Source organism: Rosa rugosa, chromosome 2, assembly GCF_958449725.1.
Source record: "Rosa rugosa chromosome 2, drRosRugo1.1, whole genome shotgun sequence".
Lineage (NCBI taxonomy): Eukaryota > Viridiplantae > Streptophyta > Magnoliopsida > Rosales > Rosaceae > Rosa > Rosa rugosa.
Genome location: NC_084821.1, coordinates 1,056,543 through 1,078,497, shown reverse-complemented (window position 1 = coordinate 1,078,497; position 21,955 = coordinate 1,056,543). Strand labels below are relative to the sequence as shown.

Sequence of the window (21,955 nt, the reverse complement as noted above, 5' to 3'; positions counted from 1 at the left end):
AAAAATACTCCCAATATTGTCAAAAGCCACTCTCAATGTTTTAGAAAGCTATGCATCTGTTCATGTACTAGTGTCAGCTTTCAGATTTGCACCATACATGTTGCCTTGTTGTGGAGCCCCTACTCACCACATCTACCACCCTTGATAGGCCTTGTCTTGCCACCTTCTGCAATAGACTTCATCCAAACAGATTTTGACCGGGCAAATAGACTTCTAATCAATGGAGACTTCACAACAGAAGCTTCAGAGAATAAACAAAAGCTAATGGAATCATATTGAAAAAATACTAGCAGAATAGAATAAAGTCACTATGATAGTTATACAAAGCTACTAAGTGCATTCAACAACGAAGAAATAGTGGAAGAACAAAGATATGACAAAGATTAGTATTATAATCAGGAATGAAGACAGCAGCACCTATCTCTATCAATCAGATAGCTTTTAGTTTTGATATGAATGAAAACACAGTGAAACTGATAAGTAATGCACAGTAGGTTAGTTTGCTAATGATAGTAGCTTGTGGAAAGCATGACAGCAGCATTTCAAAACTGCAACAGTAGCTATTTTGCAGTATATCAATTATCCAAAAAAAGAAAACAGATAAACCAACAAATAATGCATAATAAGTTCATCTTATAGCAATAGTAGCTTATCAAAACTATTCCAGTAACATTTTTATAGAGGATCAGTATCTTTTTCTACAGGATATCAAAACGAAAATCACAAAATAACTCTATGACCAAAGCAACAGAACCAAAATGAAAATCACAAACCAAACACGGGAATGAGTCGCAATTCAAACATAATCAATTGGCTTTATGATGATACATATCCACTTTACAACACAGCGAATTGTACTTTCAACGAAATGAATCAATCTATATTCTATATTAGTTTCCAAAGCTCAGGTTTTGAATTGAAACAAAATTAATTTCAAACAAAATCAAAAAAGAAAAACACATCAAAGACGAAGCAGTCAAGGTCGAGGACTTGAAGATGAAAACATTGCGGTGATGGCTTCGGCGGATCGTGTAACGCGTTCCCGATGGAGGTGGATGCAATTGATTGGAGAATCGATCGCCGGTGACGTGAGAGGGACCTCGAGATGCTTCAATTAGACAAGTGGCCGTCGTGCTTGGAACGCCGAGATCTCTCGCCGTTTAGGTCATAGGTAGGGTTGATGAAGGTCGTAGGCGTCTTGATTGCCGTTGCCGGAAGCTAGAGAAACAAAAGCGACAAATGGTTGTCAAAGGACGAAGAGGAAGAAAGAGCGTTTCCCTGGGAGAGTCGCAGAGAGAGAGAGAGATAGAGAGAGAGGACGGAGAAAATGAGTAAACTGAGATCAGCGATTTGATTTTCTTAGGTAGAATGGCAAAATCGTCTGAGAACAAATTATTTTGAAGATGCAAGTGGCTTTATATGTATAAGAAAAATAAGGTGGCCTTATGGTTAATTAAAGTTTCAAAATGACACTTATGAGTAATTTTCTATAAATAATATTGTCATTTTGTAGTTGTTAGTAACAAGCTCTATTTTTTTTAGTAAGATAATGGTCAAAATCTCGTATTCTGATAAGAGTACAATTGACAGCATGGGGATATGTATATGTACCGTGTCAAAGTTGAAGTTGGTTTTTTTTTTTTTTTTTTGGCAAACAACAAGAACTGATATATTAAAGAAGAGAACCTATTACACAAGAAAGACAACTAGGTCTTCCAGATAGAAACATAAGTAGACAACATAGGCCCAAAAGGCCCAAACGAAACAAGAAAGAAACAAACATAGTGGGCCTAAACCAGGCAAGCCCACGTTCTTGGTAAGCCAACACAGTTGCCGTCAACGAGGAAGAACCAGCAGCGCCACCTTCATGGAGAACAGAGCCACCAGAAGCAACATCCAACCGGATCGAGAGATCATTGAGGGCTTCGAAGGCGATTCCGAAGTACCCATCCGAAAAATTTCCAGAAACAAAAGTTATAGCCATATAACTCAAACCATCTTCAACAAGAAGTTGGTTTTGATGGCTCCAGTGATTTTCATTTCTATGGAATATGGTGGCCTAATAAGGCAATGAAATTACTCCATTGAATGCCTAGCTTAACGCATACTGTAAATGCTTCCTTAGGCCTTAGCGGAGTTCCAGAAACTTTCGTTATTCGGTTAGCCATACAGTTTACATGTCTCCAGCAGTTCACATGACATAACCTCAATTAATTGCTACGTGGAAATGGACGCTGGTCTTTTGAGGACTAATTAAGTTGCCTAGCTTATTTGATGCTGTTGCCTAGCAATGGTGGTTTGACAGCCTCTGTATTCACTATTATTATGTAAACATATGAGATGATGAGGAACCTAATTAAGATCTAGTTGATTGAATACTATATATTTAATGATGGACTTGGACACATCAATGCTCTAAAAGACTCGTTCATTTTTTGGACGGTTGAACCTTGCGGTCAATTAATAATGGCTATGGTCGAAAGTTGAAACTGATAAAACTATCATCATCAACCCGAAAGTTCACATTAGCATGCACTAATTAACAACAGTTTTTTCGATGCTGTCCAATTTAACAATAGTTAACACTAAGACCAGGGTCCGATTTCTTGTCAAAAAAAAAAAAAAAAAAAAAAGGGTCCGATTTGCACAATTAGACCAATTAGTTAATCATAAAGTCTCCATCATCCATCTTCATCCACGAGGGAGAATCAACATATATTAAATATTGATACATAATAACATAAAGCAATTGTTAATGGCATTTGACCAAAGAGATGCCTTGAAAATTAAAGAGCTAATTTCTTTCACCCAGTAGGCAATAGAATAGCAAATTAATCTAATTAGCCTTGATTGGCCTCAGAAAGCATAAAACGCTCTTCACTATTTGACAAAGCATAGCTTGTTTCTCTTTTGTAACTTCTTTGCACTTTCTTTCCTTTGCTTCAACCCATAATAAACTCATGCTTCTAAGTTAGAGGTACTGGTGCTATAAATAAATCATTGAGAACGTTGTAGACAACACAAAGGGATTTCGAGGCACATTTCTCTCCAACCCCCTCATTCAATCCAACATCAAGAAATCTTTGAGCTATCTTACCAAAGCGGCTGTCATGGATGCTCGTCGAGAGGTTGCTGCGAGTGGAAGCCAACGAGTGCAGAAGGAAAAGGATAATACAAAGAAGGGTTAAATACTGCTTACTCCCTATACTTATAGGGTTTCATCATTTCAGTCCCTGACCTTTGAATTTCACCTAAAAAGTCCTTGAACTCCCAATTTCTTCCTAATTAGTCTCTGCCGTCAAAAACTCCATTATCTTCCTCTAAAAAAGTCTATTATATCCTCAATTACTTCCAAAAAAAAATTTCTCTTCCTCTATTTTTGTATTTTTTTTTTTCTTTTTACCTCTTCTTCTTCCGACTTCCTCGCAACCTTTTGTTCATCTCTTCATCAAGATGGTTCCAATCCACACACCTTCAAGAGGTGAAATGAAAACAAGAAATAAAAGAGAGAGAAAAATAAAGGGGCCGTGACCACTTACCCAATTTTTGGCCAAAAATTGCCCACTTACTCCACCAAGAGTTTTTTAACCCCATTTACCCAATCTAACAGTGTTTGACAGTATTGCCCTCATTTTAATTAACAAATTACACTCATATCTCTCTCTCCTCCCCCTCATCGATTTCTCTCTCTCTCTTTCTCTAACCTCGTCTCAGGCTCTCTTTCTCTCTCTCTCTCTCTCTCTCTCTCTGAGCCACCACGCCCACCACTCCACCGTCGATGTCGGCCTCCACCGCCGCCGCTCTGTCCCACCGTCGGACCACCAGAGGATGACGCCATCTAACTCCACGATCCCAACCCCTCTGGGCTTCGCCGGTTTTGTTCGTCAGATGTCCGGGAAGCTCCGAAGCTCCACGCCAGAATCGAGTCTGGGCTTCGCTTGCAGGTCTCGGACGACGTCAAAACTGTGGTCTATTGGGGGGTAATAGACAGATTATTGCCCCCCACTAATTTCTTAACTGTGGTTAATTAATCATTGAAATTAGAGTTTTGATAAGTCTTATGTTGTTTTGAGTTTATTAAAGTACAATAATTTGTCAATGATAGTTAAGTGAAGGGTTCTGACTTCGTATGAAGACATTATTTGGGGGCAGTAATGTGTCTACTGCCCCCCACTAAACCATTAAAACTTGCACCAGTTTCAAGGATTCACAGTGTATTGCACTTTATCACAAACAAAATCAAAATGATCATTTTATAATCAACAAGAGATGGTTACTGTCTCCTAAGAAAGACATTATTGGGTGGCACTAATGTGTCTACTGCCCCCCAATAGACCATCAAACATTACACCGCTTCCTATGTTTCACAGATTATAGAAGTTATTCACACTCAAAACAACAGGTAATGTCTAAAAACACACATTATGATGGTCAATATTCTGTCTACTGCCCCCCACTAGACTGACACAAACCACACAATTTTTTTCATTTATCGACTACTGCAATTTAACACTACATTTACTTTGGAATAGCAGTTTTCAGTCCGTCAATAAATAAAGCAGTCATCATTGACCCCCAATACAAAGTCTACTGGGGGGCACTAATGTTACAACTTTTATGGTTATGACTGCACAATAGCAGATAGCAGTTTTCAGTCTCAGATAGCAGTTTTCAGTCCGTCGTCGATTGCTTCAGAAGGTCAAACCCGGCCTCGCCGAGCTTCAAAGCGACGAGGACCGTCGAGCCTGGCAGCGGAGAGCACGACGACGAGTTTCGGCGCGGCGATGGTGAAAGCAGGCGTCGTGGGCGACCTGCTGGAGGGATGGAGGGAGGGAGAGAGAAATCCGACGTCGTCTGGAGAGAGAGAGAGAGAGAGAGAGAGAGAGAGAGAGAGAGAGAGAGAGAGAGAGAGAGAGAGAGAGAGAGAGAGAGAGAGAGAGAGAGAGAGAGAGAAATCGGTGAGGGGGGAGGAGAGAGAAATCGGTGAGGGGGGAGAGGGCAAAAAAGTCCCAAAAATAAATAAAAAGAAGAAAAAAAGAATTAATTGGGTAAAGGGGAAATAATCCCTTAGAGTGTTTTGGGTAAACGGGGTTAAAAAACAGTTAGTGGAGCAAGTGGGCAAATTTTAAGCTAAAATTGGGTAAATGAGCATTTTCCCAAAAATAAATTTAAAAAAAAATAAATAAAAGTGAGGGCATAATAGACATTTTTGACAAATTTAACAGAAAATTTTGACGGCAGGGACCAATTGGGAGAAAATTGAGAATTCAGGGACTTTTTAGATGAAATTTGAAGGTCAGGGACTGAAACGATGAAACCCTATAAGTATAGGGAGTAAACAGTATTTAATCCTACAAAGAAACAGGCAATGAGCAGAAGGATGATGGCAGCGGATGAGCAAGGCGACATTAATGACATGGCTGATGCCTTCATCAAGAAGTTCAGGAACCAGCTAAAGATTCAAAGGGAAGAATCATTCAAAAGGTTTCAGGAAATGATTGCTCGTGGGGTTTAAAATCTGAGTCTTGTACGAACAAAATAACTAGGGATGTTCAGATATTGAATTTTTTTGTTTATTGAAATATTTTTTGTTTAAGGCTATAACAATAAGATGGGGCAATGGAGATCGATTGATTTGTTCTTTGCTGGTGTACTCAATTCTTTGCTGGTGCACATTGATACTTCATACTTGAGCAAAATAAAGACGACTATAATGCATTGATAAGTTGAACCCCATTTACATGACTTTTTAATAGTAAATCACCGTTTCAATTTTTGGCTGGTCAAGAACACTGATTAGATATTCAAGATACATACTACTAATATAAAAATCCCCATAGCACAAGACAAAAAGGCCTAGACCAATATAACAAGATTTACAGGTGAATGCTCCCTATCTCTCTCTTCATTAAAGTAAAGAAATGACCACATAATTCTATTGCCGAGACCAACAACAACCTCGAAATTCTACTACGTACCAAAACCAACATCACCAGTCCCATACCAGATAGCACGCACGAGATGACTGCCTTGGGTTTACAGATACAACAACAGTGCTCCACATCTCAAGTCTTGCCTCCCACATTCCCACACGCAGAAGCAACATCAATACCAGTTGTCATTGTTTGGTTCCAAAACCAGTTGGCGTGTAAACTGTCTCTTTTGAGCATGTGCGCGGGCGTGCCAGCACCGTGGCGTGCAGTCGTCGGGGGAGTCCCTTGAGCACCAACCTCGCCACAAGGTTCTTCTCTAGCCTTCCGAGAAAGGACTTATTGACTTACAGATAAGGACTTTGGATGTGATCTCTTCGCGTCACCGAACCGCTATCAACGTTGTAGGCTGAGCAGAGCAATCACTAGGAAGTTTGGAAAAAGCACGGGTTTTGCTAAAGCGTGACTTTAGCTTCGCTGGGTTGCGAGGGCGTTACCCTTGCTTCGCTAGTTGAAAGAGTCTCGGTGGCAGTGGTACTGACAGTCGGCTCTTGGAGAGACTAGGACTGGAAGTACGGTCGCCGGGTTGATCTGGTGATGCTGACAATCGGCTCTTGGAGAGACTAGGACTGTCGCATGGTCACCTGGTTTCAACGAAGTTGAAGGTTTGCTCCGGGGAGGCTTTGTAATCACTGGGATTGATTGGTTTTAGAGAGAGGTCTTCTTTTGTCCTTTAAACCTGGTATTTATATCTAGGGTTTCGACTGTTCCTTGCTACAGAAGGATTATTGATTGAAGTTTCCTATTCAATCTCTGCTACTCGACTCCAATAAGGTTTCGTTCTCCTTATGGATCGCGGAATGGGCGAAGCTGTAACTCAAACCCAAGTAGGCTTATTTTTGGGCCGCATGTATCGGCCCGCTGTGCTAAATCCACTAAAGGATCTTGCCAAAATTACTTTTGGGCTCAAACAGGCCCCGAAATCAGGCCCGCGAAGATGTAACTGATTGAAGGGGACTAAAAACGACACACCGATTGCTTGAAACGATATCATTAATGAGGGTTGCGTCCTTTCGCTTGCGAAAACGCCTTTCTGTCGTATCGTTTCCCTCACAAAATTTCTTATTTAAACCCGCAGTCACTTCAGACCTGTCACATCAGAAACTCTTTTAGTCTCCTAAACCTAGAAACCCTTTTACTGCCAACATCTTCCTCGCAGGAACCCAGAAATGGCTCCCCCAAAGAAGATAGTCATCGATCAAGAAAACAAACTGAATGAACAGGTTGCCCACTCCTGGGGAACCAACATCGGTGCCCGCATTCGTCTCCACACCACCATCCATAGACCCCTACTTCTCCACTTCCCAAACCATCATGTCCAGTTCTCAAACCATTATGTCAGACTGGGCCCAGCGCAGCGAGACTCTATTCCGGCCGACACCATCTCATTCTATGGCCTGCCAGTTCGTCGACCCATTCCAGTCCTCCAGAGGACTCCTGGGGATTTCAACAGTTGGGGTGCCCAGAATCATCGAGCAAAAATAGGGCACTGGCCATCCTCTATCAGCGCGGCGGAGCTTTCCTGGTATCACGACGCACGAACACGAGATCTGGCTCACTGGAATGCGGCAGGTATCACTCACACTATCGATCTCTGTTTTCGTCTTCCGAGCGGTGGCAATCGTTCACCGCTCGCTGCCTTTCTCTGTTTTTGGAACACTGCCACAAACACCTTTGATTTTCGATTTGGCCAAATGAGTATCACTTTACTGAATATTCTCACCATCACTGGCTTTCCCATTGATGGCGAGCCTTATCTGCATGACCAATTTGACTCTGTCACTTTCACTTCAACCATGTCCCAAAACAGTCGCAGCGCTCACAACGGCTCCTATCCACAGTGGCTATCTTATTACCGCCGGGAGCACAATGCGACTGGCGGAATTGCTTTCCTAGGGTACTGGCTTTATAAGTTCATCTTCTGTACTTCCTCCTGTAAGCCCACTGGTGCTTGGACTCTTCTGGCAACGACCCTCTACAACGGCCGCCGTGTCGGGCTCAGGCAACCTGTGTTGGGCGCCCTCTATCGCACTCTGTACCAGGCCACTATGCATCCTTTCGAGACTAGCATCTCTAGCCCTTTTTGGATCCTTGACTTCTGGATTCAAACTTATTTTCCATATTTTCGTCGCGATGACATCCCGCTGCTTCCACCGGCTGACCAACTCTTGGGTCAATGGCTCAGCCGCGATGAAAGGTACTTATCTCCTCCTTACTTCGAGTGCTGCACATACCTGTACCTTCTGCATGAGATGCCTTACTGTGACTTAGTACTGGGTAGAAGATTCCCAGCTCCGCTTGAAAACGGATTCCTCCTGGCGCTCCTCGCTACAGCGATCGCGCGCGCTTGGCTTTTCGCCGCGCGATCTCCTATTCAGACATTAAGATTGCTGCTGAAGAACTCAGTTATGAGCTCTATTCTCCTAACCATTTCGCTCACCAATTCAGCCTCGTCCAATTAGTGCCATTTCCACTGTATGATGCCTGGAACTACAACACCTCTTGGCGTAGATTTGGGCCTCCTTCTGGGCCTTCGACAGTACAAAGCATGCTTGCACTAGTTGATCTTCCTGATTGGGCTAAGGACATCGATGCCGTGGATGGAACTGAAGAAGGATATGAGGAATGGTGGGCAGAAGTTTCTGTCAATTGCTGGAGACAACGGTATGACGAACTCTTCGCGACCATCTTTGGGGAACTGAGATATCCCTATGCTGCTGACATTGAGCTACTTGCTCGCTTTCCTGAAGACGCTGTACAATCTCCGCCTCCTCCTGAACCGGCCCCGCAACAGGCGCGAGCCCCGCGCCAGGCCTAGGCTGGTATCGTAATTCGCAAGCCCCCTCAAGAAGTAAGTATCTTGGTTTATATTTTATTCCTTCTTCCACTCTTCCTTTTTAACTCAGCCTTTACTGCACCAGGGAAATGTACCAACTTCTGGCAGTCGCTCAGTTAATGTTTCCCCAGCCACTGGCCAGTCCAGGAAGTAAAAAACAGTCATAACAAAGCCTGAAGTTGAAGATTCCTCTTCCGACGATGATAACCCGCAAACGGTAAGCACTTTCTTGTAAAAAAAAAACAATGCTTTCTTTCCAAGTCAAGTCTAATCCTTTGACCCCGGCAAATCGCCTTTATCTTGGCCCGTAAGCGCAGTCATTCTGATCCTCGAACTAATCCGTGGGCGGAAGATGAACCAATCGATGATCGACTGGTAAGAGACTAAACGTGCATTTTGGAATCTTCTTTTCATTCTGTGCGACCATATAACAATTCTCGCTTGCAGGTTCGTCATAGGTCCTCAAGACAAACTGGGGAAGGCCCCTCAGCTGCCGGTGAAGGCACATCTGCTTCACAAGGCCAAGCGCCCACTGTTTCCAATAATCCTCCACCTTCTGCAAGCGTTGCAAACAATATGCCATTGGCCCCGATCCCAGTATACGTCATAGATGATAGCTCGCCTGAAGTGGAAGAGAGAATGCCTTTTTCAGATGCACCTCGTGAGGAACCAAACGCCACACCTGTCCTGGCAAAGATAGCGCCTGACCCAATTCCTGTCAAGGCGGTTTAAGAACCCGTGCTGATAGCAACCCTTCGCGAGCCTTCGGCTGCAGAGGTACGTTTCTCTTTAACAAGCATGATGTCCTGATTCTTGTCTTATTCTTTGGGCATTCTAATGATTCCTCCTTAAAACCAAAATCTTGGTCCTGTCAAGGAAGTAGCTGTAGCTGTGGAAGTACTTGGCACCAATCCCGCTGACCCAGCTGGTGAAGATGTAGCTAACCAAGAGCCTGCCCCCCATGCTCCTAAAGCAGGATAAGGGGAGCGGTTCCTGTCGTGGAGCCTCTTGAAGCTCCTGCTGCTGCAGCCCCAAATCCACTGCCTGTGCCTCCTTCCAGACTAGAAAGGCTAGCTCGTGTACTTGAGGTGACTCCTCCCGGAGTTATAGATGAAGCCAGGGACGGACTTCGCAGTCTTTTGAGTCCCGATATCCTGTTGCCTAGCACATTCGTCAGAGCTCTGGAGTATCTGAGGGTTCTTCGTCGTGAGCAAGCCATCACTGAGAACGAGTTCATTGAGATAGACGAACTGTTACAAAATCTCCCCCAGTGGCTTAATGAAAGAGCGGTCGTGACTGCGCAAGCCAGACAAGCCCAAGTCCACTATCAGGGCCTCGCTCAACAAATGGACTCCTCTCATGACTTCCTAGGAGATAGGGTTACCCTCGTTAGAGACTTGCGGATCACGCAGAATCATCTCCGGTCCCAAATCCAAGATCTTCAGGCCCAATTGACTGCTGTGACGGCCCGGCTTGAGCATGAGGAGCCCTTGCTAGAGCAACCCCTAGCGGCCTCTGAAATACTATCTCAGAACCTGGCTCAAGCTCGTGAGGCGGCCCCAACAAGCGGAGCAAGCCGCTGCCGATGCTAGTTTTCGCTTGGACGAACATTTACTTCGTTTAACTCATGCGGGCTGAAAACTTTAGGCCTCTAGTGTTAGGCCCATTTCGTATGAAAAATATTATTATTTAAATATGGATTAAATACTTGTTACTCCTCATACTTTTCCATGAAAAACAGTTTGGTCCCTCGCCTTTTAAATTAAACTGAATAGTCCTTATTCTCTCTAATTCTCATATAACAAGTCCAAAATGATCCGAAATGACTATTATGCCCCTCATTTTCTATTTTTTTTAATTTTTCTACCTTTTTTTTATACTCTCTCTCTCTCTCCTGGCCACACGGTCTCTCTCTCTCCCTCGACCTCTCTTCTTCTTCTTCTCTTCCTCTGCCATCACTGGAGACCACCACTCACAGCGCCACCATCACCAGTCGAATCCAGACCATTTTTATCAAAACGAAAGCCTCTGAAAACCTCGAGAGAGAGAAACAAAGCGACAAGCAACCGATTGTGACCAGGAGGTGCAGAGGCGTAGGCACGGTCCAGCGCCCTGGAGCGCCTCCGAGCTCTCCAGCAAGGCGGCCACCTCTCTGAAAACGCCGACGACCGGTTCCAGATCAAGATGGAGAAGCCGATCTATGACACGGTTGATGAGGACGAGTACGACGCCATCATCGCCAAGAGGCGCGAGGAGTTCAGGGACTTCATCAAGGACGACGACAACCTAGGGTACCGCGACGATGGCGAGGAAGAGGACTGGACCCACCTTGGGCTTCCGACGTCGTCGGATGAATCGAACGGCGATATGAGGCCCAGGAGGAGGAAGACGGTTGAAAAGAAGGAGAAGGAGCCGCAGCCCAAAAAGCCCAATTCGTCGCTTACGACTGCGGAGGCTATGATTCCATCTACGTTAAGTTGAACATTGAAACATTGGTTGTCAATCTGTGAATATTCATTTGAAGGCATTTGGAGATGGGGAAAGAAAACTGTATTGTATCTTTGCCGTGTTAGTTTATCAAGTGAATGGTTTATTTGATGATCCACTATTAAGAAATAGTGCTTTTGGTGGTTTTTGCTAGCTCATACTTTTCCAGCTTTGAATTTGTGTTCAGGATGGAATTCTTCTCGCATCACAGCATACGAATTGGAATTCCTCGGTCTTTGTCTGCCAAATGGGACTTGGTCTCCCTTTTTGGTGAGATGGTGGCCGGAAGTGGTGGTCTCTGGTGATGGCAGAGGAAGAGAAGAAGAAGAGAGGTCGAGGGAGAGAGAGAGACCGTGCGGCCAGGAGAGAGGGAGAGAGGGAGAGAGAGTATAAAAAAAGGGGAGGAAAATTTAAAAAAATAGAGAAAAAATTAAAATAATAATAAAAATAGAAAATGAGGGGCATAATAGTCATTTTGGATCATTTTGGACTTGTTATATGAGAATTAGAGAGAATAAGGACTATCCAGTTAATTTGAAAGGCGAGAGACTAAACTGTTTTTCAGGCAAAAGTTTGAGGAGTAACAAGTATTTAATCCTTTAAATATTTAGCCCACTTTGCTTGGCCCAAATATATGCTCAAATTTTCAAGCAGTTCAGTGTTTAATTTTCCTTTATTGCTATTGAAACTGTTTGAAAAGATAATCTCTAAATGGAGCGGTTTCCTCTTTGAAGACTGCCCCGCTTCCCACCCGTCTTCAATTACCTTTATTTCCGAGATCCTAGCATTCAATTCCATTGATACTCTTATTGATGGCACTGACCATACTTCAACTGCCCATCCCAGGGTTGAGGCTATTGAGATTGGCCCTATAAATACCTGTACTTTGGAGAAGTGATAGACACAAGCAAATATGGCTTTCCCAGAGATAGTTTCGCAAGCCTTACTTCTCTTCCTTCAGTTTCTGAAATCTTCTCCTCATGATCTCACCCTTAGCCTCGAATTTCTAAGCCTTATGGCTTAATCTCAAAACCTGGGTAGGTCTTATGGCCTAATCTCAGGTCCAGTCGCATGTCTTTGGTCTCTGGAACTCCGGATGGGATTCATCGGTTTCAGTTAGACTGAAGAACACGCGGCGCTCCTAACGCGGCGGAACCAGATTCTGAGGGATCCCTCTCCTCAGATTTCCCTCGTGGAGCAGGAGGGAGAAAGGTGGAAGGCCACTTGAGGCCTATCGTTCTTCTTCCGCTGCCTACCTCCGGGGTCTGATTATCAGGCTTCCATTTTTCCCCTGGAGGTAGATGTGGCTATGAGTCGCGCTCTCTCTGAAGACCATCTCCATCCCGGAGGATAACCGACTGGAAGGGTTGCGATGGATTATTTCCTTCCCTCTTCCTCCGGTACAAATGATAGCAGCTGCGCCTCAAATCAGAGAAGGGATGTGGGTGAAGAGAGGAAGAGCGTGAGTAATCATAGCACAGCCCCCTTGTCACCACAAGATCCAGAAACTCTTAGAAGATCTGCCATCCTTATGATTTTTTAAGCCACTTTTGGCCTTATAATTGCGAATGTAACCGTTTCGATTTGTACTGCTTTTGGCCGCAAAGCCACTTTATGAATGAATGTTTCTTCGAGAACATTGCGAAAAATTGTTATCAAATAAGGCTTCATGTATAGGCCATCATGTATATTCTTAACACACACTGTCAAGGAAGAATGAAAATAAAAGTTGAAATAAAAAATTGTTATAAAAATAAGGCCTCAACTAAGGCCTAGATGTATAGAATGTTGCCCCCCCCCCCCCCCCCAGTGTTCGTAGGTGAAGCAAATACATGAGACTAAGGCCACAGAAAAAGGCCTGAATATAGATAGATGATGCGAGCCGATGAAGACTATGGTTGCCCCCCTGTCTGGGAAGAAGGTTGATCTGGTGGATCCTCGAACTCCCAAACACTAGGGTAATATTTCTTCAGGAACCTCCCGTTGATGGGGTTGCGATGGATGACGCCATCCAAGTCTTTGAGGTGAAAAGCCCCGCGCTCCATAATACTGTGAACAACAAAGGGTCCTTCCCATCGTGGAGTCCATTTACCACGACCGGTCAATTTCTCGCTAAAGGGCAAAACAGCTTTCCAAACAAGGTCCCCCTCTTTGTAACTACGGCCACGCGTCCTCTTATCATAGGCGCGGGCGATACGCTATTTTTCCATCACTAAATTATCCAAAGCCGCTAAGTGCTGCTCACTCAGATCTTCGTGTTCTTGCCACATCGCCTGGACATAATCTTCACCGATCAAGTGATGTTGCCCTTGTACGCGTAAGGATTGAACGTTGAGTTCCAAGGGTAAAACTGTATCATGGCCAAACATCAATGCATAGGGTGTTGTAGCAATGGGATTCCTCTTGGAGGTGCGATAAGCCCATAGTGTCTCATACAACGTGTCGTGCCACTGGCGAGGGTTTTCAACCAGCATCTTCTTTAGAAGGGTAATAATAATCTTGTTACTGGCCTCCACTTGACCGTTAGACTGAGCATAATATGGAGTGCTGTGAAGATATCCAACATAGGGTGATGTGCCAGAAAGTCTGCGATGGCCTGTCCCTTTACTGCTTTCTGGGGAACGTATTGTAGCGAGAATTCGGACAGGGCTAGTACCCACTTGCCAATGCGACCTCTCAGAATAGGTCACGACAACATGTACTTGACCAAGTCGATTTGAGCGATGATGCAAGTAGTAAAGGATAACATGTAGTGTCGCAACTTGCATGTTGAGAAGTACAATGTAAGACACAGCTTTTCCATAGGAGTATACCTTGTTTTGCAATCTGTAAGTGTCCTACTGTGGTAGAAAATGGCTTGCTCGACGCCTTCTTCATCATCCTGGGCGAGTAGGTTGCCAATGGAAGTCTCAGTTGCTGAAATATATAACTTCAATGGAAATCCAGCTCTCGGGGGAACAAGCACTGGCGGGCTCGCAAGGTAGGCCTTGATTCTGTCGAAAGCCTCTTGATGTTTAGGCTCCAATACAAACTCATTTTGATCCTGCAGCTTCAACAATGGAGAGAAATGCTGGATTTTACCTGCAGAGTTGGAGATGAAACGTCTCAGAAAGTTGATCTTACCCAACAAGCGCTGCAATTCCTTTTTCGTTCACGGAGGGGATGCATTGATGACTGCGCTTGCCTTGTCTTCAGGGACCTCAATCCCTCTCTGATGGACAATGAATCCTAGAAAATCTCCTGCTTGAACTCCAAAAACTCATTTAGCGGGATTCATTCTGAGCTTGTGTTGCCGCATGCGCTCGAATACCTTTCTGAGATCTATGACATGGTGTCCTCTCTTTTGAGACTTCACAACTACGTCATCGATGTAAACCTCTAAAATCTTCTCCAGGATGTCATGGAAGATCAGGTTCATGGCTCTCTGATACGTTGCTCCAGCATTCTTCAGTCCAAAAGGCATAACCACATATTCAAAAATGCCCGCAAACCCAGGACAATAGAACGTTGTTTTATGTCTGTCTTCTTCTGCGACCGGAATCTGGTGATATCCTGCGGTGCCATCCATGAAGGACAACAATTCATGTCCTGCTACGGTGTTTACTAACATATCCGCGACCTGCATGGGGTAGACATCTTTAGGTGTGTGGTGATATTAAGGTCTCTGTAGTCTACGCAGACCCTCATCTTGCCATTCTTCTTGCGAACATGCACTATATTAGATAGCCACTGATTGTATTTGGCTACCTTGATAATGCCTGATTTATGCATTTTTTCGACTTCCACCTTGACAAGGACTTGGGTTTCTGAATTCATTCTTAGTGGCTCTTGTTTCACAGGCCTCTTGTCAGGGAGTGTTGGCAGTTGATGGCAAACCAAGTCCGGTGACAAGCCGGGCATGTCTTCATACTTCTCTGCGAAACAGTCTTTGAACTCTAGTAATAAGTCAATAAGCCTCTGTTTCTCACTAGGCTCTAAGTAAGCGCTGATAGCCACTTCCATAGGCTCTTCTGCTGTTCCAAGATTGACCTTCTCGGTAGGGTCTCTGACCTTAGAAGGTGTATCGTCCAGCGCTGCCAGAGCAAGCTGGATATCTACCTCGTCTTCTTGTTCCTAATCAGAGAGTTCTTCATTGACGGGCTCTAAGGTCGCGACTCGATCATAGGCCTCTTTTTCCACCAAGTACGATGATAGTCTTTCGTACAGCGAGTAGAAGGTCTCTATCCCTTCCTCTGGGAGGTCGTAATCCATTAATTGTTTAAGGGTTTGGCACAGCGTGGCCAGGCCTTTCCAAACCTTCTTTTGTGAGCGTAAGCCCCCACTGTGCCAATTCAGAGGCCGTCACCCCTGTGAGGCGGCCTTTGTCATCGATGCCACGGACCTGCAATGGAGTGATAGGCTCCTAATAGTACCTGACATCTACATAATTCGCGGAAACTGGGAATGGACGAGGATCCGCTTTGATCACCTCAGCTTTATCTGTCTCCCTGTTCCACATAATTAGTTCCTGATGGAGAGTTGACGGAACACAGTAACTCCGGTGGATCCAGTATCTGCCCAGAATAGCACTGTAGGCCGCATAACAATTTGTCACAAAGAAAACATAAACTCCCTATGCGGGGCCAACATTGATGCGTAAGAAAAGTAATCCCAGGGTCTTTGTTACAGTCCCCGCGAAGTTCTTGAGCGTGAGGGACGTAGACTGGATTTTCTCTTTCTTGATTTCGAGCAAGTGCATGGTCCTTGTAGTGATGACATTAACGGCAGCTCTGGTATCAACCATGATCTTGCTAACTTTGGTGCCGCCAACTTCTGTTGTGATATATAGAGGTCTCATATGTTGGACCATAGCAGGTGTTGGCCTGGTGAAGCTCATGAAGAATTCTTTACTGTGAGCATCCTCCGTTTCAAGAAAGACAGCCTCTTCCACAGGTGTCGTGACTGCCAATGTGATCTGCAAGGGCTGTGCACTAATTTCCTCAGCTTCTACGTAGTCCTGAGCTGCGACCGGTAGTGCATACCTCGCGGGCAGCACGTAAACCATGCTGCAAGATGTGTCAGTCATATCTGTCTCCTCCATGTCATCCTCCAGGTTAACCTTGGGTTCATTGACAAGGGTGTCAGCATTGAATTGCTTAGCCAAACGGTCCACCAACAACTCTTCTGTAAGGCCTTTTACCTCACACTGCTTGTGTTCCTGCATCACGGGAGCCTGCTTAGGGGAGTCTGGTTTCGGTTCCCTTGCCATGCTTACCTCTAGGGGAGCGACTACTACACTCTGGACCTTTTTTGGTCTCCACTGTAAAGTATCGGTAGTCTTGTCCTTGCCCCCCAGTCTCTAAAAAATCGAGGATTTAGCTTCTGGTTCTTCGCGAAACAACCTGCCCCTGACATGTGGTTGCCGAGTCGGCGAACTCTCCTTTCGAGCTAGCGGAGGTGTTCTCTCTTCAGTGATCCTGCAAAAAACACTGGGCTTAGATGCCCCTGTTGCTGAGCTCGCTTGTTTTTGAAGGCTGCGGGGAGCCATTAATGGCTTGGCAGCTAGTGCCTCCATCTCCTTCTGATACTGCTCTGGTGATTTGACCAATTGTGAAGGCTTGATCATGCCCTGGTCCAGAGCCTCTAGCGCGCGCTTGGCTTCCCCAAACCTGCGCTGTAGTTTCCTCTTCCTGGAAGTGCTTATTTCCACTACCTTCCCCTTTTCCCTGGTGTACCATTTTCCTTCCTTGATAGTGGCGACTGGCGCAGGCGGGATGTAGGGCTTGGTCAGAATGTCTTCGTGCTTGTTAGTAGCCTTCTCCTTTTGTTTCTGATCAACCGCAGCCGCTCTCAGCTTCTTGAACAAATTGGAGTCCTTTGGGGATGGTGGTGACTCCATTTCCTCTTTTCCTCTTGGGCTAGAAGGCTGATAGTTTCGCGATGGCGAGGCCCACTTGATGGGCAGGAAAGAGCCAAACCGAAATGTCTGCTCGACCTCTTCATGCGACACTTGGATGACACACTCTTCTTTGCATCGCGAGCATAAGACCACTGGTGAAGCTTGACTAACTGGTTTAGCTTTCTTCTGTGCAGGGATCTCATCCTAGGCCGACTTTCCTCCTCGCCCCTTTGTACTCAAATCCAAGGTTGGTTTCTGTACATACTAGGGAGTCTCAACTAGGTTTAGCACTAGCTCCTGAGCCCCATCGGTACTCCCAGGTACTACGCCATGGGCCTGGTTCACACCCCACCATGGCGGGCTTCACATAAGATGCCACCCCGGGCACCCAGGGCCCGGGGCAAGGCTAGCACAGCCCATCTATCTTTACAAATACAAGGCTGATATGGCATCAGAAGAACCTGTGTCCCACATCGAGGATAGGGGAGACTCCCTTCCCACGCTTGAATATAAAGATTATAGCACAACCACCTTTGACAGGTAAGAACTCCTTGATCCACGATTTATTCTACACAGCTATTAGTTTCTCACTCAGGCATCGGAGAGGTATAAACCGTCCGGTACGGTTTATTCCTCTAACGTTGTGTTCTTGATACAGGATTTAGGTGCCGATCGGTGCCCCAGACGGTATAGCATTCTGTGTGAGGTACCCAGAGAACCCCACCAGAAACAGTTTCCTCTGCTTCTGCTTGGCCCAGTTCACATCGACCATATTGATCCCAGTGTCAGGAAAAGGGTTCCGGTCTACAAGCGTTGCCGCCGTTACTGGAGCTTAAATTCTGCAAACTGCCATTATTAAGCCATACCTGAATCTGGTCTTTGAGCTTCACACAGTCCGCGGTGTTGTGATTCCATAAGTTGTGGAATTTGCAGTACTTCTTCCCTTTCAGCTGGCTGGTCGAGGAAAAGGTCTAAAATAGGTCTTCACCATCTTCGCGGCGATCATCTCATCCAGAATCTCATGTGCCTTATTGGCATCATATGTATATGTCGCGAATTCAGTTGACAGGTTCCTTGGAAATTTTCAGTTGCTTCAGGGCTGGATCCTTCCTCCCGGTTAGTTCATAAGCAGCGATATCATTCTCCTCTTCCTCATCGTCATCCTGAACCACTTTTTCACTGTGATGATGGTAGTAAGGGTCATAAGTAGCTGGCTGGTAGCTCAGGGCCGCTACGGTGCGATGTTTTCCTGGTACATATGTCCCTTTGGACGCATTCTTCCTTGCGTCTATTTCTCTGAGGAGATGTTCAAAACTCCCACCTCTGTGATGAGTTCTCCCATTGACTGGATCATGCTGCCATGTTGCTTCTTTTGCTGACGAGGTTCCAAACCCTTGACCGCCAGCTTGACTAACTCTTTCTCAGGCAGGATGACGTTCAGCTTGGCTTTCTGAATTTGGAAGAGCTGAAGATAGGCCACAACGAACTCTATAGGCTGCTGGGCCATTTGAGTGAGAGAAGCCAAGTCAACCTCAGGCTCAATGGCTCCGAAGGTTTCTCAGAAAAGTATTTCCATTGCGGGCCAATCCGCCACTGTTCCTGGTCGAAGCTTGGAAAAATATCTAAAGGCAGCTCCCGAAAGAGAAGTGTCATAGATCCTGCATTTGAGGATATCATCATTCTGGTACTGGCCGCATTGCACCCTAAACCTGGCCAAATGGGTTGCCACATCCTCGGTGTCTTCCCCTAAAAAGGTAGAAAATATGATATTTGTATAACCCCTGGGAAAGGGCGCGAGCATTATATGCGGCAGGAAAGGTCCCCCATAGACCCCATCCATTTGGGCCCTAGGATTAGCCAGCCTGATCATCTTCTCTACCTCTTCACGTCTTACATATTCCAGGCCCGGAGAAGGAGGAGGGGGTGTCGCCATAGTATGGCGAGCGGCCTACAAGGGTATCGCTTGGTTTGCAGTCACTGTCCCCTCTCCTACATGTAGAATGCGGGTTGTAGCTAGTTTCTGAAGAGTCACTGCTGGTATAGGCGTCTCTTTTGCCAAGGCTGTTATCTTGATCGGGTTACCAGTCTGGTCAATCCCATAATAGCTTCCTGGCAGCTCATGATATATATTTTCTGCCCCATCGCTGTCGTATTGAACTAATGTAGCAGAATCGGATGAAGCTCCACCAACTTTTGATGCCTGATGCTTCCGTCTGGTGGTCTGTCCGCATTACGAGGTGGCATTCTCTTTGCTGCCACCGATAACCAGAGCTTGCTCTTTATTTTTCAGTGGTGTAGCAGCAACGGTTACGGAAGGAGTAGCTGTATTGCTGCTAACCTTCTCTCGCTGATTCGACGGCATGTACTTACCCGAACCAGACGGCTGGCCAAGGGAGCCAAGTATAGCGTTAGGATCACCTAAAGCTTTGTTCAACACTTCTCTTGCCTGGTTCAATTCGTCTCTCTACATGGCCACCTCGGTTGCTAGGTTAGCGCCATCCTTGCGAAGATCTGCCATATCTGATGCAGTCTGCTTAGTTTGGTTAGTGATAGCCTCCATGATCTCTTTCTGGCACTAATTCTGCTCACTAGCGATACTCGTGGCATGAGCCCTTACTGCATTCTCTAATTGTGCGATTTGTTGCTTAGTATCCTCTGCATCTCAGGTAATGCGCTGGTCTAGTTCGCGTATGAGCTAGTCTGTTTTTGCAGTTTCCCTTTCAAAATCGGTGGCTATCTTCTTGCGATGATTTTCAATATTCTCCACGATGATCGCGAACCTTACCTCGGAGGTCGCTCCCTCTGGAATAGGCTTCGCAACGAAAGCCTCTCTTTCTCCACTTCCCACTGTATTGGAGACAGCGGTAATGATAACAGGCTCACTGGCCTGATTAGTAGTGACACTCTGACCCTCAGTAGTGATCGAGTGATTCTCTTCCCGTTCAGTTGACATGTCGGGTGATTGGGAATGGCGAGAAAATCTTTGAGTCACTTGTTCTTCAGAAAGACCACGACAGTCCGCGCGAGAATGCGGTCTGTAACTAGAGGTCTTATGCTTTGAGCAGTTAGCGTAAACCTTTTGGTAAGGGTTTTCGCTTGACTTCCCAATGGCTACATTCATGAAGAGACACTATTGACGTCCCACCAGGCGTGCCAAAATGTTTGGCTCCAAAACCAGTTGGCGTGCAAATTGTCTCTTTTGAGCGTGTGCGCGGGCGTGCCAGCACCGTGGGGTGTAGTCGTCGGGGGAGTCCCTTGACCTGACTTCTTCTTCGAGCGTTGTGGACGAGGAGAGCACCAACCTCGCCACAAGGTTCTTCTCTAGCCTTCTGAGAAAGGACTTCTTGCCTTATGGATAAAGACTTTGGATGTGATCTCTTCGCATCACCGAATCGATACTCAACGTTGTAGGCTGAGCAGAGCAATCACTGGGAAGTTTGGAGAAAGCACGGGTTTTGCTAAAGCGTGACTTTAGCTTCACTGGGTTGCGAGGGCATTACCCTTGCTTCGCTGGTTGAGAGAGTCTCGGTGGCAGTGGTACTGACAGTCGGCTCTTGGAGAGACTAGGACTGGAAGTACGGTCGCCGGGTTGATCTGGTGATGCTGACAATCGGCTCTTGAAGAGACTAGAACTGGTGCGCGGTCACCTGGTTTCAACGAAGTTGAAGGTTTGCTCCGGAGAGGCTTTGTAATCGCTGGGATTGATTGATTTTAGAGAGAGGTCTTCTTTTGTCCTTTATACCTGGTATTTATATCTAGGGTTTCGACTGTTCCTTGCTACAGAAGGATTATTGATTGAAGTTTCCTATTCAATCTCTGCTACTCGACTCCAATAAGGTTTCGTTCTCCTTATGGATCGCTGAATGGGCGAAGCTGTATCCCAAACCCAAGTAAGCTTATTTTTGAGCCGCAGGTATCGGCCCGCTGTGCTAAATCCACTAAAAGATCTTGCCAAAATTACTTTTGGGCTCAAACAGTCATGCTTGGAGCACTTGACAGTGTACAATGTGACTCTTCAAACCAGTTCGGCCTGCTATACTTGACCATACACCAACTTGGGTAAACCCACTTGAGTGGGCAGAACCTTGATATCTTCGACTAGTCCTTCACTGAGGAGGAGTTGCAGAAGATGAGTCGTCTTTCACAAATCAAAGGCTTCGTTTTTGCTTCACTTTTGGGACAGCATGATCTACTGCTTCAGATTGACACTAGATTATGATCGAATGATCGATTATTCATTCCATCACGTCAAGATAAGATACCTAGACAACCATAAAACGGAAAATCTCAATCCACAAATATCACGTCCACGAATGGGATAATATATGCTCGGAGGAGGAAAAAGAAGGAAGATGTGGAGAGTGGTTCTGATGAGGAGCTTACCAAGTACGAAAGGAGGTTGAAGAAGGACCGGGAATGCTTTGGGTTTGGGGCGTGTGGCGGAGGAGCGACGGAATCGGGTTTTGAAGACACAGGAGAGATCGATCGATAGGAAGAAGGTGTCTTGAGTTTTGACGATAAAGGAGGCTGGGAAGACTGGAAGAGAGAAGCTGAGAATAATAAAACCCTATCTGGGTCAAGGTTAAAAGATGAGGACATAATTGGAAAAAAGAGTAAAATTTCATTAAATGAATCATGTTCACTCCGTGTTTCCATGAAGCAGTTTTCCAAAGCTGGTAGTAGGCTGCTTCTCAATTTCAGCTTTGAGGAGAATCAATTCGGACCAAAAGCCGCTTCTACACACTTTACCAAACACCATAGCAT

General features: G+C 45.4%; 1 long non-coding RNA gene across 1 annotated transcript in view; it reads left to right on the top strand.

The window, feature by feature from the left end:
- The first annotated feature begins 2,919 nt into the window (after nucleotides 1-2,919).
- Nucleotides 2,920-21,955, top strand: part of LOC133733383 (uncharacterized) — a 59,544-nt gene continuing 40,508 nt past the window's right edge. Inside the window, exon 1 of the long non-coding RNA XR_009857670.1 lies at nucleotides 2,920-3,128. This is a non-coding gene — a long non-coding RNA (uncharacterized LOC133733383). The remainder of the gene's footprint in view (nucleotides 3,129-21,955) is intronic.